Source organism: Lissotriton vulgaris, chromosome 8 (genome assembly GCF_964263255.1).
Source record: "Lissotriton vulgaris chromosome 8, aLisVul1.2, whole genome shotgun sequence".
Classification (NCBI taxonomy): domain Eukaryota; kingdom Metazoa; phylum Chordata; class Amphibia; order Caudata; family Salamandridae; genus Lissotriton; species Lissotriton vulgaris.
The window spans coordinates 141037983-141059313 of NC_141696.1; positions in this window are offsets into that span (position 1 = coordinate 141037983).

Below are 21331 nucleotides of genomic sequence, written 5' to 3' on the forward strand. Positions count from 1 at the left end.
ATTGATACTTACCCTGCATAGCTTACTTTTATAATATGTTTTTACATTTTAACTTATGTTTTATGTAAGGATCAATGTGAATTCTGTATGTTATGGTTTTAATTAAATGTATAATAAACTAACTCAACAAACAGTCAAATCCATCCTTAAAAATTAAGCCTTGTCTGCCCTTAGCGATTTGAGCATTTTCTGTTCCATCTCTCTGCTCCCTTACCCATCCAAAGTGATGGAGAAGGCCCTTAAAAGGCAATTCACCAGCCACCTCAAACACCATAACCTACTGGACCACAATCAATCAAGATTCCGGAGCGACCACAGCACAGAAGCAGCACTCATTGCCACCACAGACAACATTCGTGCTATACTGGACTGGCTGAGAAACACAGCCCGCATCTTACTGTACCTCTCGGCAGCCTTCGATACGGTCTCCCACCACACCCTCATCAGAAGACTGAAGGACATAGACATCCAAGGACCGGTCCTCCACTGGATAAGGTCCTTCCTCACAGGAAAAACACAGCGAGTCATACACATCGAAACCCAAGGAGCTGATCTGGGGAGTCCCTCAGGGTTCAGCACCAAGGTTCCAACAATAGTGTAAGGCCCCACTGTTCCTGTGGACATCATTGGAGGAGGAATGACCAACTGGGGAAGCGATTTTCAAATTACAATGGAACAAGGTGAAAAGGTACCCTTTCAAATGGATACACAGGGAAATTAACTTAAAAATGTTCACAGTAGTGATGCTTAGCATGGCATGCTGTAAGGAAATCGTATCTTTTGATTACAATGGACTGCAAGCTCATGGAGGTCACTATAATAAGAGCCTGTCTTGATGAGGGCTCTGTCCCACCTTTGCTGAGCGTAAACATGAAGAACTGTCTTGGGAGTTGCCTCGTAGTAACCCCTGTCTTGGCATACATTCTATGATCCCATGATTGCTACATATTGCCTTTCTGGATAATTGCTCTTTGTCCATATCTTAACCTGCAGGTTTAATTGAAAGGATCAATGTCTGCAAGCCGTAAGAAACATGATGGCCTACCTTTTGGAGTTTGCAATATCAAATTTGTATGGCACAAGGACCAAGACTTAGATCAAATCAAGTATCCATCCTTTCTTAGAAAAATGCTACTTTATAAGAATTTTGGCCTGCTTGAAGGTCTATCCCGAAAAAAAACAATTTCCTGAAAATCACCACACAACCAACAGTCATAAGGTTACAGCGTATGTGGCATTTGAATAGGGCACTCCAAGCAAATCAAATGGGCTGCTAAGACTGTCTCCCTTTTCCTTATTCATGTATTTTATTCTTGGTGTCTGAGCCATCTCTCAGCATGTGAGTATACCTCAGAGAGGACCCTGTGTCAGTTTCTTTTCCCAATGTCCCCTTGTTCCTGCATATTTGAGAGCCTTTCTATTTTAGGTTAAATTCTCAAATGTTAAAAACATAGTGTACTTTTTTAGAGTACTCTGACGTTGCCTGCTTTGTTTTACACTTGTTAGGGAGTGAAGAAATATTTTGGAGATGGACGTAAATGAGGACATGTTGGTACTTGCATCTGATCAAATAGCAGTTCTATGCAACCTTGTCATGTAAACTCGAAGCAGAAGAGGAAGCGCATTTGATTGTCACAGGAGTGCTCTCTTTGTAGATGACTGCATGTCAGGCCCTTTGCTTGGTTCCATGATGTTACTATTGTAATGGGGTATTGATGCGGGGGCTATTTTATGCATTTCTGGAGAAAATGGTGCAGGGATAAGGAAGATCAGAATTTGTCTCAAGTGCATGTTTTTTGGGGGTGCATGTAGGGATTCAACTAGAGAAAGAGAGAAGGAGGAAAGCCTTGGGAGAGTTTCAGTAGAATAGGTGGGCACCTCCCTCTGTACCCCTCCCTGGTCTATATATTACTCAGTAACGATCACCACTGTGTAGTTATAGTTAAGTGAGAGTTTCCATAGGAAGAGTGTTTGTGTTTTACTAATATCTTTGGGGTTGTTTGATGAATATTCACAAACATTTCCCAAAAATAAAAATCTCATCCATCTCAACTCTTTCCTGCAATGATTTGGGGTGATCCATCTACCGGGCCGAGAAAAAGGAGGACCTCGAACTGAAATTTTCCCATGTTAACTCCCATATGAAATTGTGTGAAGTGATACAGAAAGAAACAGCTGAACTGAATAACACAAAAATGGCAGAAAGGTAGAACTTTACACAGAAACTCTGCTTTTCGAAATTCAGTGTAAGTCCATTCAGATGTTTTTGAGAAATGTACTTTTAAAAACGTGCCCAGTGGGCTTGAAATGGTTAAAGAATAATTATATCTGGATAGTTGGCTGCATGGAAGTCCAGCAGGACCGAGTAATCTGACTGGCTGGCCACAAATTGAATAGAAATTATACAGCCACCATTATAGGACATGGGAACTCAGTACCCGGGTCTTGAAGTTGAACAAAAAAAAACAAGCGGCGGGGAGGAATAACTTGACTCCATGTCAGTTCTTGGGGGGAACCCGGAGGGACCTCCAACATGACACCCCATGGTACAGCAGGACATCACAAGCTTCACTAAGTGAATCTTGCATGGTACTACGGAGACCCGTGGTATTGCAAATAACATTTTTTTTAAAAGAAAGAAAAAAATGTGGGTTGAGGGTCTGTGGGGGTTGGTCACTAATGGTGGTATTAGGCGGACAACCCCATGTCATGTACAGCTGATGGCCATTTGTGGCACGATGTTGGGTGCCCACCGGGGTTTGACCACCTAAGAGGGATTGTGTGCAGGGCTTGGCCAGTAGTCAGGGTCTGCAGCTAATCCTCCACTGCACAAGGATAAAAGGCTGTGCTCAGTGGGGGAGTTGGGTGATTATGATTAAAAAACCAGAGACATTCACTGAAAAAAATCAAAGGTTAAAATTACGTTGTACTTAGGTATGTTAATACGGTCTTACCTTAAATAAAAAAAAAACACATTCACTGAAAAATCAAAAGTTTAAAGTTAGTTTAGGATTTTAGCTTATGTTGCAAAACCCTAAAAATTCACTGGAAAAAAAAACAAAAGGTAAAGTGACATTATAATTAGATTTTGAAATAATACAAATACTAAAGATTAAAAACAAAAAAAACACTGAAATTCAACTATCGTTTACTGAGCTTAACTATAACTTGTGTCCCGCCATGCACTGCTTACGACCTCACAGTATACATCACTTGTGATATATGAAATGACATCATTGATGACATCACTCATGACATCTCAAATTACATAATTGATTACGGTAATTGATGGCATCACAGATGACATTACTGATGACACCATCCAATGGATGTGACAGTCTGCAGTAAGCTTTTCATTCTGGAAGGTATTTGCAAGGTACACGTAGACCTAATTTTCCATAACCTCTGCACTACTAAGGGACATAACGTTTCTCAACAAGCAGAATGTGAAGCATTCCTGTGGAATCATTTACAACAAGTAGATAGTGTGCTCTTTTTCTACTGGTATTGAGGTGAGTAAGAAACGTAGCAACTCTGTAGACATGAATGAGCTTAACAGCTTAATAAATCTTGGATATCATTGAAAAATAGTGTTGGGTCATTATTTACCTTAATACAATGTGACTGCTAAATATCTCATCTGACATAGAATTTTCTCTGAATCTATGGAAATGAATATCTTCAGTTTAAAAATCTCAAGTTAATATAAAAATTATTGAAGGCTCTTCATGAGAACCATTTAACGTTAGTATGTGCACATAAATCCACAGGTGAATAATGTATTGTAAGAAGAAACTTTGGTTTCGTGTGTATGTTTTGGCAACAGGCCTTTAAATAACATCCAAACTATTTAAAACGTACGTCTGCAACTCACACTAGTTCCACCCAGCCTCTACCTTGTTTAAATGAAGTACTGCTTGCACTTAAAACTTCACTGGTAGCTAAAGTGTTCTCCATTTATATTTTACCATACTGAATAAAGTTTTTTCCAGTACTACATTGTCCCCATTTAGGACATGCACTCATGTATATAAAGACAATCTATGCTGCAATATGTTTATGAACCCCTTACTACCTGCTTTGTTTTCTTAAAATGATCAAGCATTTTGCAAGGCTAATTTGGGAGCAGTTACTTGGATGATGACATCAGTGATCACATCAATGGTGACATTGGATATGTCCCCAGTGATGCACTCAATTATGCCATTTAACATGTGTTCAGTGATGCAATATGTGAGGTCACAAGCAGTGCATGGCATGGCACGAGTTAAAATTTGCTCAGTAAACTATAGCTGGTAAATTTCTGATTAAATGTAGGTCATGTATTATTTCAACAACTAACTATAACATAACCTTTGATTTCTTCAGGGAGCTACTAGGATGTTTTTATTGTAAGCTAAAGTATGATTACCTTACCTAACTTTAACCTTTGTTGTTTTCAGCGACTATACATATATATAGTGCACTGCCTGCCACTTACATCTTGCCCTCACCTACCGTAGGCAGTACCACGCACCACTTCAAAATTCATATGCACCCCGGGCCATCCCTTCTCCACCATCCTTTGATGTGCTCTCTTGTTTCAATGAGTGAATAGTGAAAATATACAAGCTAGAGAGAGTTGTGTGAAACTGCTCCAGCATTCCTACTCTTAGCACAGAGATGAGCCCACTGCAAGACGTGGGTCCAGAGGCTTGCAGAAGAGGCAGGGAGGCTTGGCACAGAGATCAGTCCACTGCACGGCGTGGGTCCAAAGGCTTGCAGAAGAGGCAAGGAGGCTTGGCACAGAGATGAGTCCACTGCATGGCGTTGATCTAGAGAGGCTTGCAGAAGAGGCAGGGAGGCGTGGCAAGGAGATGAGTCCACTGCATGGCGTGAATCTAGAGAGGCTTGCAGAAGAGGCAGGGAGGCTTGGTACAGAGATGAGTCCAGTGCATGGCGAGGATCTAGAGAGGCTTGCAGAAGAGGCGTGGAGGGTTGGCACAGAGATAGAGGCAGGGAGGGTTGGCACAGAGATGAGTCCACTCCATGGCGTGGATCTAGAGAGGCTTGCAGAAGAGGCAGGGAGGCTTGAAACAGAGAAGAGTCCACTGCATGGCGTAGATCTAGAGAGGCTTGCAGAAGAGGCAGGGAGGCTTGGCACAGAGATGAGTGTACTGCATGGTGAGGATCTAGAGAGGCTTGCAGAAGAGGCGTGGAGGGTTGGCACAGAGATAGAGGCAGGGAGGGTTGGCACAGAGGTGAGCCCACTGCATGGCGTGGATCTAGAGAGGCTTGCAGAAGAGGCAGGGATGCTTGGTACAGAGATGAGTCCACTGCATGGCTTAGATCTAGAGAGGCTTGCAGAAGAGCCAGGGAGGCTTGGCACAGAGATGAGTCCACTGCATGGCGTGGATCCTGAGAGGCTTGCAGAAGAGGCAGGGAGGTTTGGCACAGAGATGAGTCCACTGCGTGGTGTGGATCTAGAGAGGCTTGCAGAAGAGGCAGGGAGGGTTGGCACAGAGATGAGTCCACTGCATGGCTTAGATCTAGAGAGGCTTGCAGAAGAGGCAGGGAGGCTTGGCACAGAGATGAGTCCACTGCATGGCGTTGGTCCAGGGAGGTTTGCAGAAGAGGCAGGGAGGCTTGGCACAGTGATGAGTCCATTGCATGGCGTTGGTCGAGGGAGGTTTGCAGAAGAGGCAGGGAGGCTTGGTACAGAGATGAGTCCAGTGCATGGCGAGGATCTAGAGAGGCTTGCAGAAGAGGCGTGGAGGGTTGGCACAGAGATAGAGGCAGGGAGGGTTGGCACAGAGATGAGTCCACTCCATGGCGTGGATCTAGAGAGGCTTGCAGAAGAGGCAGGGAGGCTTGGCACAGAGAAGAGTTGACTGGATGGCGTAGATCTAGAGAGGCTTGCAGAAGAGGCAGGGAGGCTTGGCACAGAGATGAGTCTACTGCATGGTGAGGATTTAGAGAGGCTTGCAGAAGAGGCGTGGAGGGTTGGCACAGAGATAGAGGCAGGGAGGGTTGGCACAGAGGTGAGCTCACTGCAGGGCATGGATCCAGAGAGGCTTGCAGAAGAGGCAGGGAGGCTTGGCACAGAGATGAGTCCACTGCATGGCGTTGGTCCAGGGGGGCTTGCAGAAGAGGCAGGTAGGCTTGGCACAGAGATGAGTCCACTGCATGGCATGGATCTAGAGAGGCTTGCAGAAGAGGCAGGGAGGGTTGGCACAGAGATAAGGGCAAGGAAGGTTGGCACAGAGATGAGTCCACTGCATGGCTTAGATCTAGAGAAGCTTGCAGAAGATGCAGGGAGGCTTGGCACAGAGATGAGTCTACTGCATGGCGTGGATCCAGAGAGGCTTGCCGAAGAGGCAGGGAGGTTTGGCACAGAGATAAGTCCACTGCATGGCATGGATCTAAAGAGGCTTGCAGAAGTGGCAGGGAGGCTTGTGTTTGGTGGTAGTGGAAAGTTAAGAACTGTTCTTCTCCTTTCTGGGATCTGCAGGAAACTAAAAATAGTGGAGAAGGGCACAGAGATATTGGGCACTCATGGTCTATTCTACCTCCACGTTCAGGATTTCCAGAAACCCAGGAAAGCGGTGGATCAGCAATCATACATGCAACAGAGCAGTGACTAACCTAAATCTGATAAAGGCAAATGTAAGGTTAGAAAGAAAATGGCACCCATGTCAGGTTGCATAACAGTGAACAATCCACAAACCTAACCAACCTTGGCGATAAAAATGGAATTTACAACACACTAAACCTTTAAAAGGAGCAGCGTATTAGGAAGGTTGAATACTGTATGACAGGGGTGATTTAGGGAGGTTTTGCATAAGGTGGTGTGCTGATATTTCTTTCCACCCTTGGATTTGTCCAAGCGTCCTGAATCCAATTTTTGAATATGACCTTATAAACCTTCCAGTCTCCCAGACCACTGTTTTTAGCAGGCACAATTTTCTCTTCCAGGTGCAGACTCCTGTTGGTGCCTGGAGTAGATTTAGCAGCCCAATTCGGACCAGGGCTTACATCTCCTGCAAACCAAGTTAACTCAATAATTTCATGGCTTCCATTTTTTTAAAATCACATTTTCTTACAATTTGTCTTGGAAAAAACAGCAGCAGCTTGGACAACCCCATTGCACTCGGCACTTAAGGAGCTGCTATTTAATGTACATAATAAATGTATGCCCTCTTTCCGATTGTTCAAAGCAGTATGCCTAATAGGTATACCGCTCTGGGTGATTGAGTGGCTGCTGTTCCCACACCCGGAATTACCACATTTGGAAACAATATACCCGGTTTAACCAGGTGTGGAAACAAACCCAGTAAACCCACATATGTTTCTGCAGAGTTTCTTAGACAGGTACTCAGCAATTCCAGGCCTCAAAGGTTATTCCACATTCCAGGGCCTGCAACTCATCTCAGCCAGAAACAGGTGTGGAGATATCGCTGAATTCGGTTTTTCCGCCCCTATTATTTGCAAACAGTTTCCGTCATCTTGGAATGAGGGCCTAAGAGGTGCTTTGCTTCCCTGTCACTGGCGGAGGATATATTGCTTTTTAGTGTTCATCCACCTACCCCTTTTTCATGACCCAAGCCTGGATTCCATTAAATGTGGCAATGTCCGCATATGAATCACAACTTTTATAGTCCTTTATCTTCTTGTCATAATTCATTTTTATAAGGCACATTGCTATAATTCATACAATTTAAACAAACTAGACTACAACTCCCAGAAAGTAGTGCTTTGTAAAATAAAAGCGTGCAAGCGGAAAGATCGTATTCCAGAAACATGGAGTGACATGATCACCCAATGCAGGGGTAATGCATGCCACTGCCGGCAGGTCCTGTCAGGAGGGGGCATATAGAACCTAAATGTGGGGCAGTTCTCGATGAGTGGCAAATGAAAAGAACCCAACCGCGGACTTTCCAATCTGCACCTCACGCTTTGTTTCGTAAATCTGAGGGTCCTGCGCACTATTATTCCAGCACCTGCTGTTGTTCAGCGCCCCTGTGTTCCAGATCCTTAATCAATAAAGTAAATGGAGGTGCACCAGGTAGAGAAGTCCTATCAAGTTTATTTTATCAAAGTCTTTATTTTCACCTTTTTATCACTTTTTTTCTTATTAATATATCCTGTCCAGCCAACGCGTTTCGTTCCATAAACAATAGAAACTTCATCAGGGCTTCATCATATTTGTCAGTAAGTAGTATGTCCAAGGAAAGTTCAATATTCTTATTCCAGCTCAATATGCTGGCAATTTAGAGATTTCCCTGGGGCATCACCGTGCCCCTAGTTGGATACCCTGCTAAGTATTCTTCTCCTGGCTTCACTGTGTCCGTTTGTTGAGTGGTTAGATATGGGTTTCAAGGAAATAATCTAATCTGAAGAAATTAGATTAGAAACCTTACATTTAGAAAGTGTCAGTTCTGGATTGGTCGTTCAAGGAAAGGGAATGTTTTTTAAAATGAATATTATTACATGGAAAGGGAGTGCTTCTTTCAGCTTGTGATAAAATCCACTGAAAGCGTGATACATAAAGCATTATGATGTCCCAAACAGACGCAACAGGGTGATGACACTATTAGACAAAAAAATTCTAAATAATAAATAATGATTATGTAGTGGAAAAATAATACTTATTTTAAATGAACTCACTGCACTTTACAGAACCATGTGCCAGATGTAGGTAACACAATACCGGTCGATAACGGACAAAATTACCGAATTTTGGCCGTTACTGACTGGTATTTAGGGTTTGAGATGTAGGAGGCAGGTTTAAGGATTCAGTAATTACCGATTCCTTAAGGAATAAGTAAAATACCGATTCCTTATTTTAAGGAATCGGTAATTACCTAATCCAAAAAGCTATGTAGGAGGCATGCAAGTGAGTGCCTTACTGCATTCAGGATTCGTTATTTACCACCAAGTACAGGTTGGTGGTAAATATCGAAAACCTTTAAAAAAGCAATTATGTGCTTTTTTAAAAGTGCCATGCGGCAGAAATACATGCCCTTAGGGCATGTATGTGTGCCACATGTGCACACATGCACGATTCAGGGGTGCAACAGGGTGTCAATGTAACACCCTGCCACCCTTGAATATGTGCCCCCTATTACCGATTTGGTATTTACCGAATCAGTAATAGTGAATGGCTTCCCATTCATTCCTATGGGCCTCCAGGTCCATAGGAATGAATGGGAATTACCAAATCAGTAAATACCGATTCTTAAATACCGTATCGTACCAATTCGGTAATATTTACCAAATTGTTTCCTACATACCATTTACCGATTCTGAAATATCGAATCGGTAAAATTCGGTATTTTAGAATCGGTAAATGTAGATTACCTACATTATGGCCCCATGTTTCTTTGATTTGGCCATACTAGTCTCAGACTCTAATTTGAAATTCAAAACATGACCATGTTTTTATTCTTACTATCTCCACGCTCAGCAAAAGGTTCACACTGAAAGATTCTTGAATGTAATATGTATTGAGACTCGGTCATAATAAGATGCTGTTCTTTGAAAGCTCTAGAGGGGGCTTTCTCTGAAAATGCTGCATCTCAAGGTTCCTCCTGTTCTTCCCACCTGAAGCTCAGTGGAGCTGCACTTTTTATAAGTCTGTCATTGTTTCACATGTAACAGGATTTGTAATATCACAGCCGATGACATGAGGATAAATGACGACTAGTTATTGTTCATTTAGGGGATAATATTAGGTACTGATGCATTTTATTCTGCATTGTGATAGGATGAGCCTATCTATCTTTTTGTTCACCTCATGTTGACTGTGATTTTTGCTGTGTATTTTGCTGTAAAAGAGGGCTCATTTTGAGGTAAGCAAGAAAGATGGGTGCATCTTTTAGGAAAGGGCTGAAGACCTGGCTGTTTGGACAATAGTTTGCATGCGCTTTCCTGGACACTTCTCTGTTGATCTGTATAGCGCCGGGACACTCTGCCAGAGTAGCTGAGCATTCTATAAAACACCCAATAACATAACATAACATAACATAACATAACATAACATAACATAACATAACATAACATATTTACACGCCCCAATCGGCACAGGAACTTCACTTTTTGTGAAGTTCCTGTGGGGATAGGGGCTTCGCCTTATTCACAAGGCGGCATTAAGCCACTTAACTAAGCTTAACACTGCCTTGTTATTAAGGCCCCCTTTCACGCAATACTTAGAATAAAAGGGGTAGGCAATGGGTGTTGCAGTGGGCGTTCTGCCACAACACCCATTGATTTTGACCCTGCCCCATATTTAAAAGGGTGCCGTAAATATGGGGCAGCTCCAAAATTAAGACCAGGAAAAACCTGGATTTACCTTGGCGAAACGAGGAGAAATGCTTTATTTCTCCTTGTTTATGCTGTTTCTATGTTGTTGCAGGGATTCTGCATAAACACAGAACTATGCGCAGGATTATTGGACCTTGGTGTATAGCATAGGTCTTCAAAGTGTGGGGCACTCCCCTCAGGGGGGGGCGCAGCTTCACCTCAGGCGGGCGTGCACTCCACTTCACCATTTCACCTTCCATTGTTACTTCCCACGTTGGAAGTATGTTTCCTGCCTGTGTTGCAGGCCCCCATCTCTCTGATTGGATCATTCAGAACAGCCAATCAGCATGTAGTTCCTGCAGCACTGACGTCGACGTCGACATTGCTGTTCCTCGATAGAAAGGGACAGCAGTACAGATGCCAGGAAGTGCAGCAAATTCTGCATACATAAAGCTGCAAAATACTTCAACTTTGCTGATAAAGCAGCGCTTCATCACTGTTGCCTTTTGCTTCCTGATTTCTTAATTTCATATCGGGTTGCTGACCTTCGCCTCACTTTTGAAGCCTTCCCCCTCGAGGTTATCATGGTTTGTAACCTCGCAGCTACGGCCTTTCGCCCGAGGATTTGAAATAGGGTGCATTCTTCCCGAGGATGCCATTCACCTGCAGGTGAGTGGGAAGAGTTTTTTTATTTTTTTAAAGTCTTCCTCCTTTGCCTTTGTTCCCAACCGTAGTGGGAAAGTTGGGTGTTTTGAAGAGAAGTGGATGCGTCATTAATGCCAGAGCTGCTGACTTTGGTTTTGGGTACCCGGATTTGAGTCCTGCCATCAGCCCTACATCATGTGATCCTCTGCAAAATTCCTTGATTTACCCGTGACATATGGAAAAGAAAACATTAAACAACAGAGCACAGCACCTTTATAGGTAGTTTCTGACCAACTCAGGTAGGCTCCGTTCAGGAACACGTTGGGACCACCGTGCCACTTTTCACGGATATGGGGGAATGGATCGATGTTCCATACTAAGGAACCTTGCATGAAGACTTGGTCGAATTTATTAGGATATGGACACCTATTATGATTCCTGTCATATATATGAAATTGCTTCAGCTACGAGTTTCAATAGTTACTGATCAGAAAGAGAACTTTTCCGAGTGCCGACGTGGATATTCCGACCGACAAACACCTTTAAACTCATCATAAAGATACATTTTTCATTATTCCAGAGACAATGTGTTGATTCTATATACGGATTTACAATATTAAGCCTTGAGAAAGTCGTTCTTTCGACGAAACACGTGTCGACTGGATAGTTTCTACTTTGACGTGTCAACTTTCATAAACAAATATATTTTGCTTATTTCTTGTTACTTAGATTGGAGTATTTTATGTTATACATGGAAAATTAAAAAACAAGCCTGACCTGAGTTGGTCAGAAACTACCTATACTGGTGCTGTGCTCTGTTGTTTACTCTTTTAGATTGTATGTGCTTAGAGGCCTAGCTTCTGTACAGGGGGACACTGTGGATGGCACAGACAAGCTGGATAAAACATGTGCAAAACTAACAGAGGTGCTGACTGTTCTTGTAGCTACCACTGCCATCAGATTAATACTACATATGGAAAATAAATTTGACCTTGATTAAAGTTGCTGGTGCTCATTTAAAATGTTCAAATACTTTAGAGCTGAGTACACAAGCCTGAAATAGCAAATATCATGTCTTTCGTAGGGCAAATATAAATGCTTTCTTATGACATGTTTTTGAATCTTTGGAAGCTTCTCTTGTTTATAATCCAATTATGTTAACAACTGAATGGCCCTTGATGCTGCTAGAGAAGCAATGTATATATCCCCTTGAATCACTTATATCGCATATGTGTCTGATGTAGATGTTCCCTAGGCCTTCTTGAAAAACTGTGGATGGCCATCAACTGGCGACAACTGGCCATGCTCCACATAATCACTGATTTTTCAATTGTGTCAGAAAGCATGTTTTGCGGGACCCCTTTTCCTGATATCCTATCTAGGGGCAATGATGTGGCGCAACAGCCAGAGCTGCTGACTTTGGAGATGGGGAACCAGATCCTGTTCTAAGCATCTGCTCAACGTCCTGTGATTCTGGGTAAATCAATGAATCTCCCCATGCTTACAAAATATGAATGTGTCCTTGTGTAAAGTGAAAGATGCTCATGTAAAGCGCACCAATCCCTTTGGTTCATGTTTGTGCTATATAATATTGCAAAAAAAATATTAAAAACATTTGTGAGTGCTCCAGTTTCTAAGTACCACTTAAAACTGGAGTCCTCATTTACAAGGAAGTGCTGTAGCGCGGCACTGCAAGCCCTTTGGCTGAGCCGGGCTGTAGCACTTTGAAAGCACAGGGATGCATCATATCCACAAGGGTATGGTGGATCCCTTTGCTCTCCCCTGCGGTGGTGCACAATTTACTGTCATGCGCTGATGCAGGCACCCTTGTACCATGGTGCAAGGATGCCTGGGTCACAGGGATGATTGTTTATGTTCAGGAGTCCCTTCCTGCACATAAACAATCTGAAATTACATTTTTCACCTTCTTTGTGTGCTGCATTAGCACACATAGAACTTGCAAACTGTAATTTCTTTAAATTATTGTTTATGTGCAGGAAGCGACACCTTCCTGCACATAAACAATCATCAGAGGTGATTTCCTCATTCTATGTGTGCTGCAGAATTCAGCATGCATAGAAAGAGAAATAAATACATTTATCTTCGTTGCGCCTCCCTATGCCTCCCGTGGCATTCAGACGCATTTCCAGGTTTACTGTTCCTCATAAATCTGGAAATGTGCCAGGCTCCATGAGTGTTGCGTGTGAACACCCACAGCAACACCCATGCAATGCCCCTTTCCCGCAAAAAGTGCTGCGCGTAAAGGTCTGTATTTACAAGGACAGGAAACGCCCCGCTGGGTGGCTTTTCCCATCCTTGTAAATATGGAGCAGCAAAATTTGCTGCCGGTGCCTCACAAAAAGTGACCCACTGGTGGCGCAATTGGGCTTGTAAATAAGCACCTGGAAGTTGAGAACAACCTCAGGATTGCAGTAGCAAGAATCCTTCCACACATTGACTGACTCTTTGGAGAAAGCCAGGCACTCTTGCCACATTAGTTTTGAAATAGTCAGTTTTGAAGGTCAGCTAGTAGTCAATGGCAAAGGACGCCACTGGCATAGAACCAAAAAGCTGCCACATTCAATCACAGTACAGCCGCAACTGGACTGAGTTTGGCAGCTACACAGATCGAGCATCCATTGCAAAGTAATAATAGGAGAACCAGCACTCAGCAAATCAATAGGAGCACCAGGGGAAACCCTCTCAAGGCACTGGAAAAAATAGAATAGATAAAGGTTGGGAATAATCCAAAAGTAGTTTGAAAGGAAGAAACAAGGACGGATCCCACAAGTTTAAAAAATATGGCAAGGCCCTCTGTATCAGAAGCATTAAATATTTGGTGTATTAATTCTCCAAAATGGAGTGGGAGATTTGAGTTTAGCAGCGAGTGTATCTCACTTGCGGTTCTCACCACCTGCAATTCGAATGTCTCTCGAGCTGATGTGGGAGCGACTTCTTGTTGAAACAATAGCACTTTGAGTCTGCTTAGATTGTTGAAACCTGTTTTCAAAATTGGAATGGAAGGCCAAAGTGAACAATCTACAGTCCCATACGAGGGTGGAAACAGGACATTACTCCAACATGTAACACGTTGTGAAACCGTTACTATAAACAGGATGCCGCCCGTAAGCCGCAGCAATCAGGGTTATTTAAAATAAGATAACTACCATTAGAAAGCAAAGTTAGTGCGGGAATAATTGCTAGGACAAGCGTGCCTTTTAAAAAACAAGCCAGATGGGATTAGGGGCCGAAACGTTACAGGCTCCACGAAGCTTAACTTGTTTACAAACTAGTGAATGTCCTTCTGTGGAATCACAGTCCTGCCTTGTAAGGAAAACATCCTTATCCGTGTGCTGACATCTGTAGGTGAAAGGTAACGGCCACGATTCATGAATATAGATACTGCCGAGCGGCTCAAACCTACCATCCGGATAATGTTTTATGCAGGCTGTGAACTGAAAAAGTGAGATGGGCAGTGAAATAACCCCATGTATTAACCACACAGCTGAATCAGTCTCTGCTACGGAAAACCGTAACTGTTCTAATTGTTCAATATGAAAGAATGTGTATGTTACGTCTTTCATTGACATTAATTTGTGTTTATCATTTAAAATAAACGGCAAAAACAGTGCAGAAGCATTCAAGTAATCCCATGGCACTTTTCAATTTTTTAACGTTTGCAAGGTCCAGGCAAACTGCATTACAGAACATAACTGATTCTGACATTGATACAAAGCAGAAACTTCATGTTGAACAATGTCAGTGACAGATGATGCAATGTTATGTAAGGTGTATATATGGGAAGACAGTGTATTAATGCTGTTATCCACCACTGCAAGGACTTTTCTTTAAATTAGCTTGGTCAATTTAGCGGAGACGCACTGCAGCTTCCATCTGCGATAGTTTCCAAAATAAATAAATTGTTTTGTTTGAGGGGGTTTAGGATCCAAAAGGAAATCAGCCAGATTTATGTCACCAGATAAAAGAGAAAGGTGTTGTTTCACAGACAACAGTGTGGAATGTTTCAACCACTGCTGACATAATTTTCCCACTGAATATGTGGTAATTGAATGGGAATGTGGGAAAGGTGGATCAGGTCTACTTTGTGTAAATCCTTTTGTGGTATTCAGAAAATGCAATTGACATGCATTGGAGCTCGGTGGCCATAGCAACCATCCCAAGGGGCACAGATTAGAAGAGTTAAGTGTGCCATTTTGAAACATAACAGCCAAATCGTCAATTCTGTAGTTTGTGTGTGTTTGCCATGTATCATTTGAAGCCAATAATGGAATAGAGGGAATATTTAGATTTTTGGCCGTGGCTAAACCAAAACAAGTAGTCTGTTGTACCGTGTCATTTAAAAATAACATTTGAGATGGTATCAGACTCGCACGATGCAAAGATTCAGTGCCCTGCACCTGCCAATCCTTAGTTCCCCAAAAGGATTTTAAATCAGTTGTGTCCTTTCAGTGCTCATAACCTTTCACAGACAAATCTTTCCTGGCGGACAAGGAGTAAACTAATTTAGTGTGTGTCAACATGAATTTAGTTTGGGGCATCATCTTCAGTTTATAAAAATAAGACTGTGGGTCTGAAAGATTGTAACCAGAAAAATACATAAATTTACTCTGTTGGGTAATGTTCCCTCTGCGTATACTTAAAGAACGGTTTCAGAGTGCTGTCTTCTATAAAAAATAAAGGCCATAATGTTGATAACTGAATAAATCAGCAGAATTCAAATACAAATCTTCAGTGTCAAAAGCAGCGTAATATTTTAAATCAGAGAACAATGAATGAACCGCATGAACATCCCAGTCATCAGAGTGTATGTCCGGCAAAACCACATCTCCAAAGGAAACGCGGAAAGTATATGGAATGTTCAAAATTTCGATCGGGCCATGGATAATGTAAGATACTTTAACGCAAACAATGCCATCAGCAACAGGGAACGCCAAAATGTTGACAAGGGCTTTATCCCTTTTCATTATGTGTGACGACAAATGAGGGGCAGAACTCCATCAACAAAGTTCACAGGAGAGCGTTCAAGTAAATAATGGTGATTAATGAGTAGAAAAAACAGTCACAAATCCGATACACATGAAGAGGAATAGCATCCTACGCAACATCAGGATATATGTCCAGGGTGGGACCAGGTGAGTCTTTTTGAACCAGGAGATGTAAAGACTGGTACGTGTAGGTTTTTTTTCCCACAGACGGATGAAGAAGACGTTTTGGAAGAAAAGCTGTTACGGTCCATATAATAACCATTGGGCCCCAACTGAAACAACAGGGGTTGTGCAGCATCTGATGGATCATGTATAGCACTCTCAGGAATGTCAATTATGACCTCAACTGGAAAAAGAACATACTCCATGTCTGCAGTGTTGGAAGTAGAATGTAAACAGGCAACAAATCAGTTGAAGTTTCCATCCCCCCTACATTACTTGGGGAGTAGTCGAAGAAGCTGAAGCCATCTGATTCAGTGAAAGATCTCAGCGTGGAATACTTGGAGGCATACTATTCAGTATTGGCCATATGGGGTAGCTTGACATGTTCGATTGAAATGTAACGATTCTCCTTACAACCATGTAAAGGAGGGAGGATCACAGTATGGATGCCTTTTAAGCCAAGGACAGACCAGTGCACGGTAAGATGACCCAAATTCTTTTTTATTCTCCACTTTCTCTCGGACCAGATCTCCAACCTTAGGAAGCCAGCCAGAAACAGGAATCAGCACCGCTGGATCCACAGAAGAGGGCAAAATGAGCTGTCGCTTGTGAATCACAAGCTTTTTGTAGATCCTATAACACAGCACAATGATTATCAAAGTTTGCAGCAGCCGCCACAATGTCTAGACCATCAAGGACTGGCACAAAGATTTTAATGCCCAAGAGCATTTCATATCGGGTACGCCCACCCTGAGATCTTCTAGGGAGATTATTTAATCCGTATAGATGAGTCAGCCAACCTCTGCCAGTATCTGTCAAAGATTGCTTTAAGTCACGGTTCATCCTCTCCACAACTGAATTGCCCCGAACCGGTATAGAGACGAAAATTGCACCTGCACCCCCAGAGACTTTATCGCACTCCGGTAAGCCTTAGAGGCAAACACAGGACCCTGGTCAGAATAGAAGGTGCCACAGGCAAACGTCCCGAAAAAGACACGCAAATCTTTAATGACGGTTTGAGCGCACACTATGTTGCGGCTAAACCCAGAGGAATCTAGGGCAAAAATCCACTGCAACTACCATATGTTTAAAAGCAGTGTCAGATGTCAAAGGACCACAGTGATCAAGATAAATACAACCAAATGGTTGATTTGAAAAGTAAAGTTGAGTGTGTGGTGGACGGGCAACAGTAGAAGGCTTAATTTGTTGACAATTGTTACAGGAAAGTACATATTTACCTCCTTGCTGATATAAAGCACACCACCAGAAACGTTGATGTAAAAGAGACACTGTCTCTGTCACTCTGGCATGTGCAGAAGCTATGCCTTCATGAGCAGCAATGTCCAAAGAAATCCTACGGTCCATTTTGGGAATCAGCCGATCCCCAACGGACAGGATAGTTGCAAATGGGACTTGATCAGAAGACAAGTTCCCTCCTTCGTTGCAGCTATAGCCACCAGAATATCATCATCAATTTTAGCCATAGACCTTGGGACTGCTGCTACTGACCAAAAGGCAACTGCAGATTTGGCTGACTCATCAGCCAGCGAATTACCAACAGCTTGTGCTCCCACGCACTGATGGCCCAAAGTATGGATAACATGTGTGAGTGTCAAACGATCCTAAAGAGCGGCCACTTGACCCCCCAAAGGGTTCTATGTTTAATTATTATACCTTTAGAATCACAAGAATTATTTTGTGACCAGAAAAACAAGTTATCATTGAAGGATTGTACACAGTAAAATGAACCGCACACTATAAGCATAGGAACATCAGCATCAGCAAATTCAAGAGCCAAAACCAAAGCACGTAGCTCCGCCAATTGAGCCATGTAATTTCCTAGAGGTTGTGTGTCCACTAAAGAGGATTTAAAATCCCCATCAACAATTGTACCGGCCACAATTGCGCAGGCTGCTGAATAAGCATGCTTAGAACCAATGGCTGGTTGAGCAGATCCATCAGTGTAAATAATACATTTGTACTGGTCAAGAGGAATTAAAGACAAAGGAGGCGAATGAACATGCTCATATTGTAAAAACTCCTGTGTCTGCAAAGACGGATCAAAGAAAAAGTTGACATCAGCTGACATCGAAGAACTAGCCCATTGTATCCAACGTGGATGCAAGGCTATGGAATTTGGAACACTAGCCTTCGTAACTGCTTCTAAAGCAGGTACCGCCAAAACCATAAAAATGTGTTTACCTTGAGCCAGAGAGCGCTCTTTCAAAATTGCCATCAGGACAGTTGTCAAAATGTTTTCTATATAAGAGAAATGCATCTCAGCTGAAGTGTACAATTGCGATTTATATGCAATGGGGACCGTATCCCCTTCCCTGAATGTCAAGTAAGTGAAACCCAACGCGCCTGAATCAGGAATGTATGTCCTCCCGACATTAAAAAACTCAGCAAAGATTGCAATTTTGTGAGGGTAGATAGAGGCTGCAATTGTGCACATTTCTCCAGAAAGTGGGGGGCCAAACCCCTACCTTCATTATTCTGTTCATAACCAAGAAAAAGCACAACCCAAAAGGCGTTATGAGACTTAGCAAAGTTGAATTTGTAACCAAAGTTTGCAAAATGTGTGATAATGCGGTCCACATGCAAGAGATACGGCTGTACATCATCATCCATCAAGTATATGTCATTGACGTACAAGAAAGCATCTGGGTCGATCTCATGCAAAATGACACTATGCATGCTGCAAACACACCAGGGCTATTCTTATATCCCATAGGTAATCTCGCATATCGGCGCTAATTGCCTAACACACTTAATGCGGTCAAATCACGGCTCTCGGGAGCCAAAGAGTGACTGAAGAATCAGTTGAAAATATCCAATGTGGTTTTATATTTTTTGCGAACAACTTTATTCACTAACGCAGATCTGTGTGTGTTCTAAACCACAAAGGTACAATGTCTGTAATTTAAAACTATGCGATATGAACCGTCCGGTTTCGATATTGAAAAAAGAGGATTATTCATTGATGAAATACAGGGTTCAATTATACCCTGATATTCCAATTGAGTCAAAATTTCACTTATGGACGCCGTCGGTCCCATTTAATTGTATACTGTGGTTGGGGCTAAGGTGTGGAACACAAAGGAATCACATGTACTGGGTAACCCTCATCCCAACCCGCCTGATTGCTATATAACGCCAGGGCTAAGGCTAAAGCCCACTTGGAGGCATAAGCCATCTTGTCATCATCAGGAGCATATTGCGAAAAACTAGGAAGAATAACATCTTCCCCTCTGGGCCACCTTCCTGCATATAAAAAATCTTACCCTGCCATGCACCGCCTTTGTTGGCATTAGGCAGCTAAATTTAGCACCAGCGCAGGGTGAAATGCAGGACTGAGCTTTATTGTTGTACATACAGCGCAGGCTTGCGTTCCAAAAGTAGAAGAGAGCAAAGTTAAGCCAAGAAGGCTAAAGTTGCGCTCCATCAATTTTATTGTAAATATGCCACATAGTCTTTTGGGATTCTTAGAAAGCAGACTCCTGTCTTAAGGTTGGCGCTAATTCAGACTTCATGTTATGTTTGTTTGAGCTTTATGCAAATTCCTTGAATATGAGATAATGCTGGTTTTGATCGATTAACCATATTTTGCATTCTGTAATGATTTGAAATTATAAATAAATCTTTATAGTTTCTAAAATTTATCTGACCCAAGGCTTATTTAGCTTAACATGTTACTTGATTTATTATCAATCCTAATCTATTCAGGGCACATTTCCTCATACTTTCTGAGGACAACACCACACGAACCGGGGAGATTATCTTTGTATTATCTGATAAAAAAAAAAAGTGTTAACATAACACATATGGAAACTGTTAGGGTTTGGTGTTAGGTGTGAGGGTAGGTGAAAGTGAGAACAGCAATGTTATATTGTTACATGAAATAGGTAAATGCCAGAAAACTTAAAAGCAAATGTAGATTTCCCATGTGCACCAATGACACGTTTGTGAATTATAAAAAACAATTATATCTGAGGAAATGATAGGTAGATGTCTGTGTTAATTTCCTAATTTTCAGTGAATTACATTGTGAATTTTATGATAAAAAGCCAAATGAACTGACAGCTCTGTAAACCATCCATTATAGGACATTCTCATTCCTCATTTCTCTCTCCTCACCCCACACTCCTACTTCCTCACTCCTGTTCTTTCCATGGTCATCATTCTTTTCCCATGTTTTCACTCCTCATCTATCACACCTCATCCCTTATTTTTTTCCTCATTCACCTTTCCTCATCCCTTGCTCATCCTTCAATGCATGTCTTCTTACTTCCTCCTTCACTAGTGATGACCGAGTGAAGGATCTGATGTTATAGTGTCTAAACCAGAGTGGCCTTCAGGGCTGAGAATGATTTCTATGGTGTTTTGGACAACATTTTGTGTTCAGAATATCAAGGACAAAAAATATTGTGAAGATAAGTTTCAATGGGTAAGCACTTTTTTACTATACTTAACTCCACATATATGTACCTTGATGATATATATGGGGAGGTAAGAATAGTAAATCATACTTACCTATTTGCACTAACCTTCTTTGGGACGATTACGATCTCAAAGCATTCCCAGCGAATCGGATTGGTACTGCTTTCCAAACGACACTCACGCTCGCAGTCCGAACGACGGAATACGATGCAATGTGTGTCAAATCCAAACAACTCGCACGGATCTCAATCCTGATGAACATCTCGTACGGAACACAATCAGTCCGAGAGAATCCCCCTGAAACAATGCCGATACGAGAGACTCGTACATGAACGCTGCTACATAGCTTAGCGTGTATGGGACACACTCGGCCACCTCGCAAATACATGATTAAGCATTCGGTGTGTCTACAGAACGTGTCGGTTTTGCTCAATAAAGTACAACAGAAACAGACAGAAAATGGCCAAACAAGATCCTTTGCTAAATTTCAACAACTGACAGGACATAGCCACTGATTCACTGCTCTCTGCCATATACACTCACACTTCACCCACCACACAACCTGCACACATGTAGCACCTTTGATCAACTACACTCTCAAACACACACTCATTTACTCATACACACTCACCCACACCTACATCTCCACCACCACCCCTCACCATGCCCCCAAAGACGAATCTCAAGTTCACAGAGGAGTTGGAAGTGATGGTAGATGAAATTCCCAGAGCAGAGACACAGTTATTTGGGAACTTAGTCCAACAGACCCCCTATCCCAGAGAAATAAGATGTGGGAC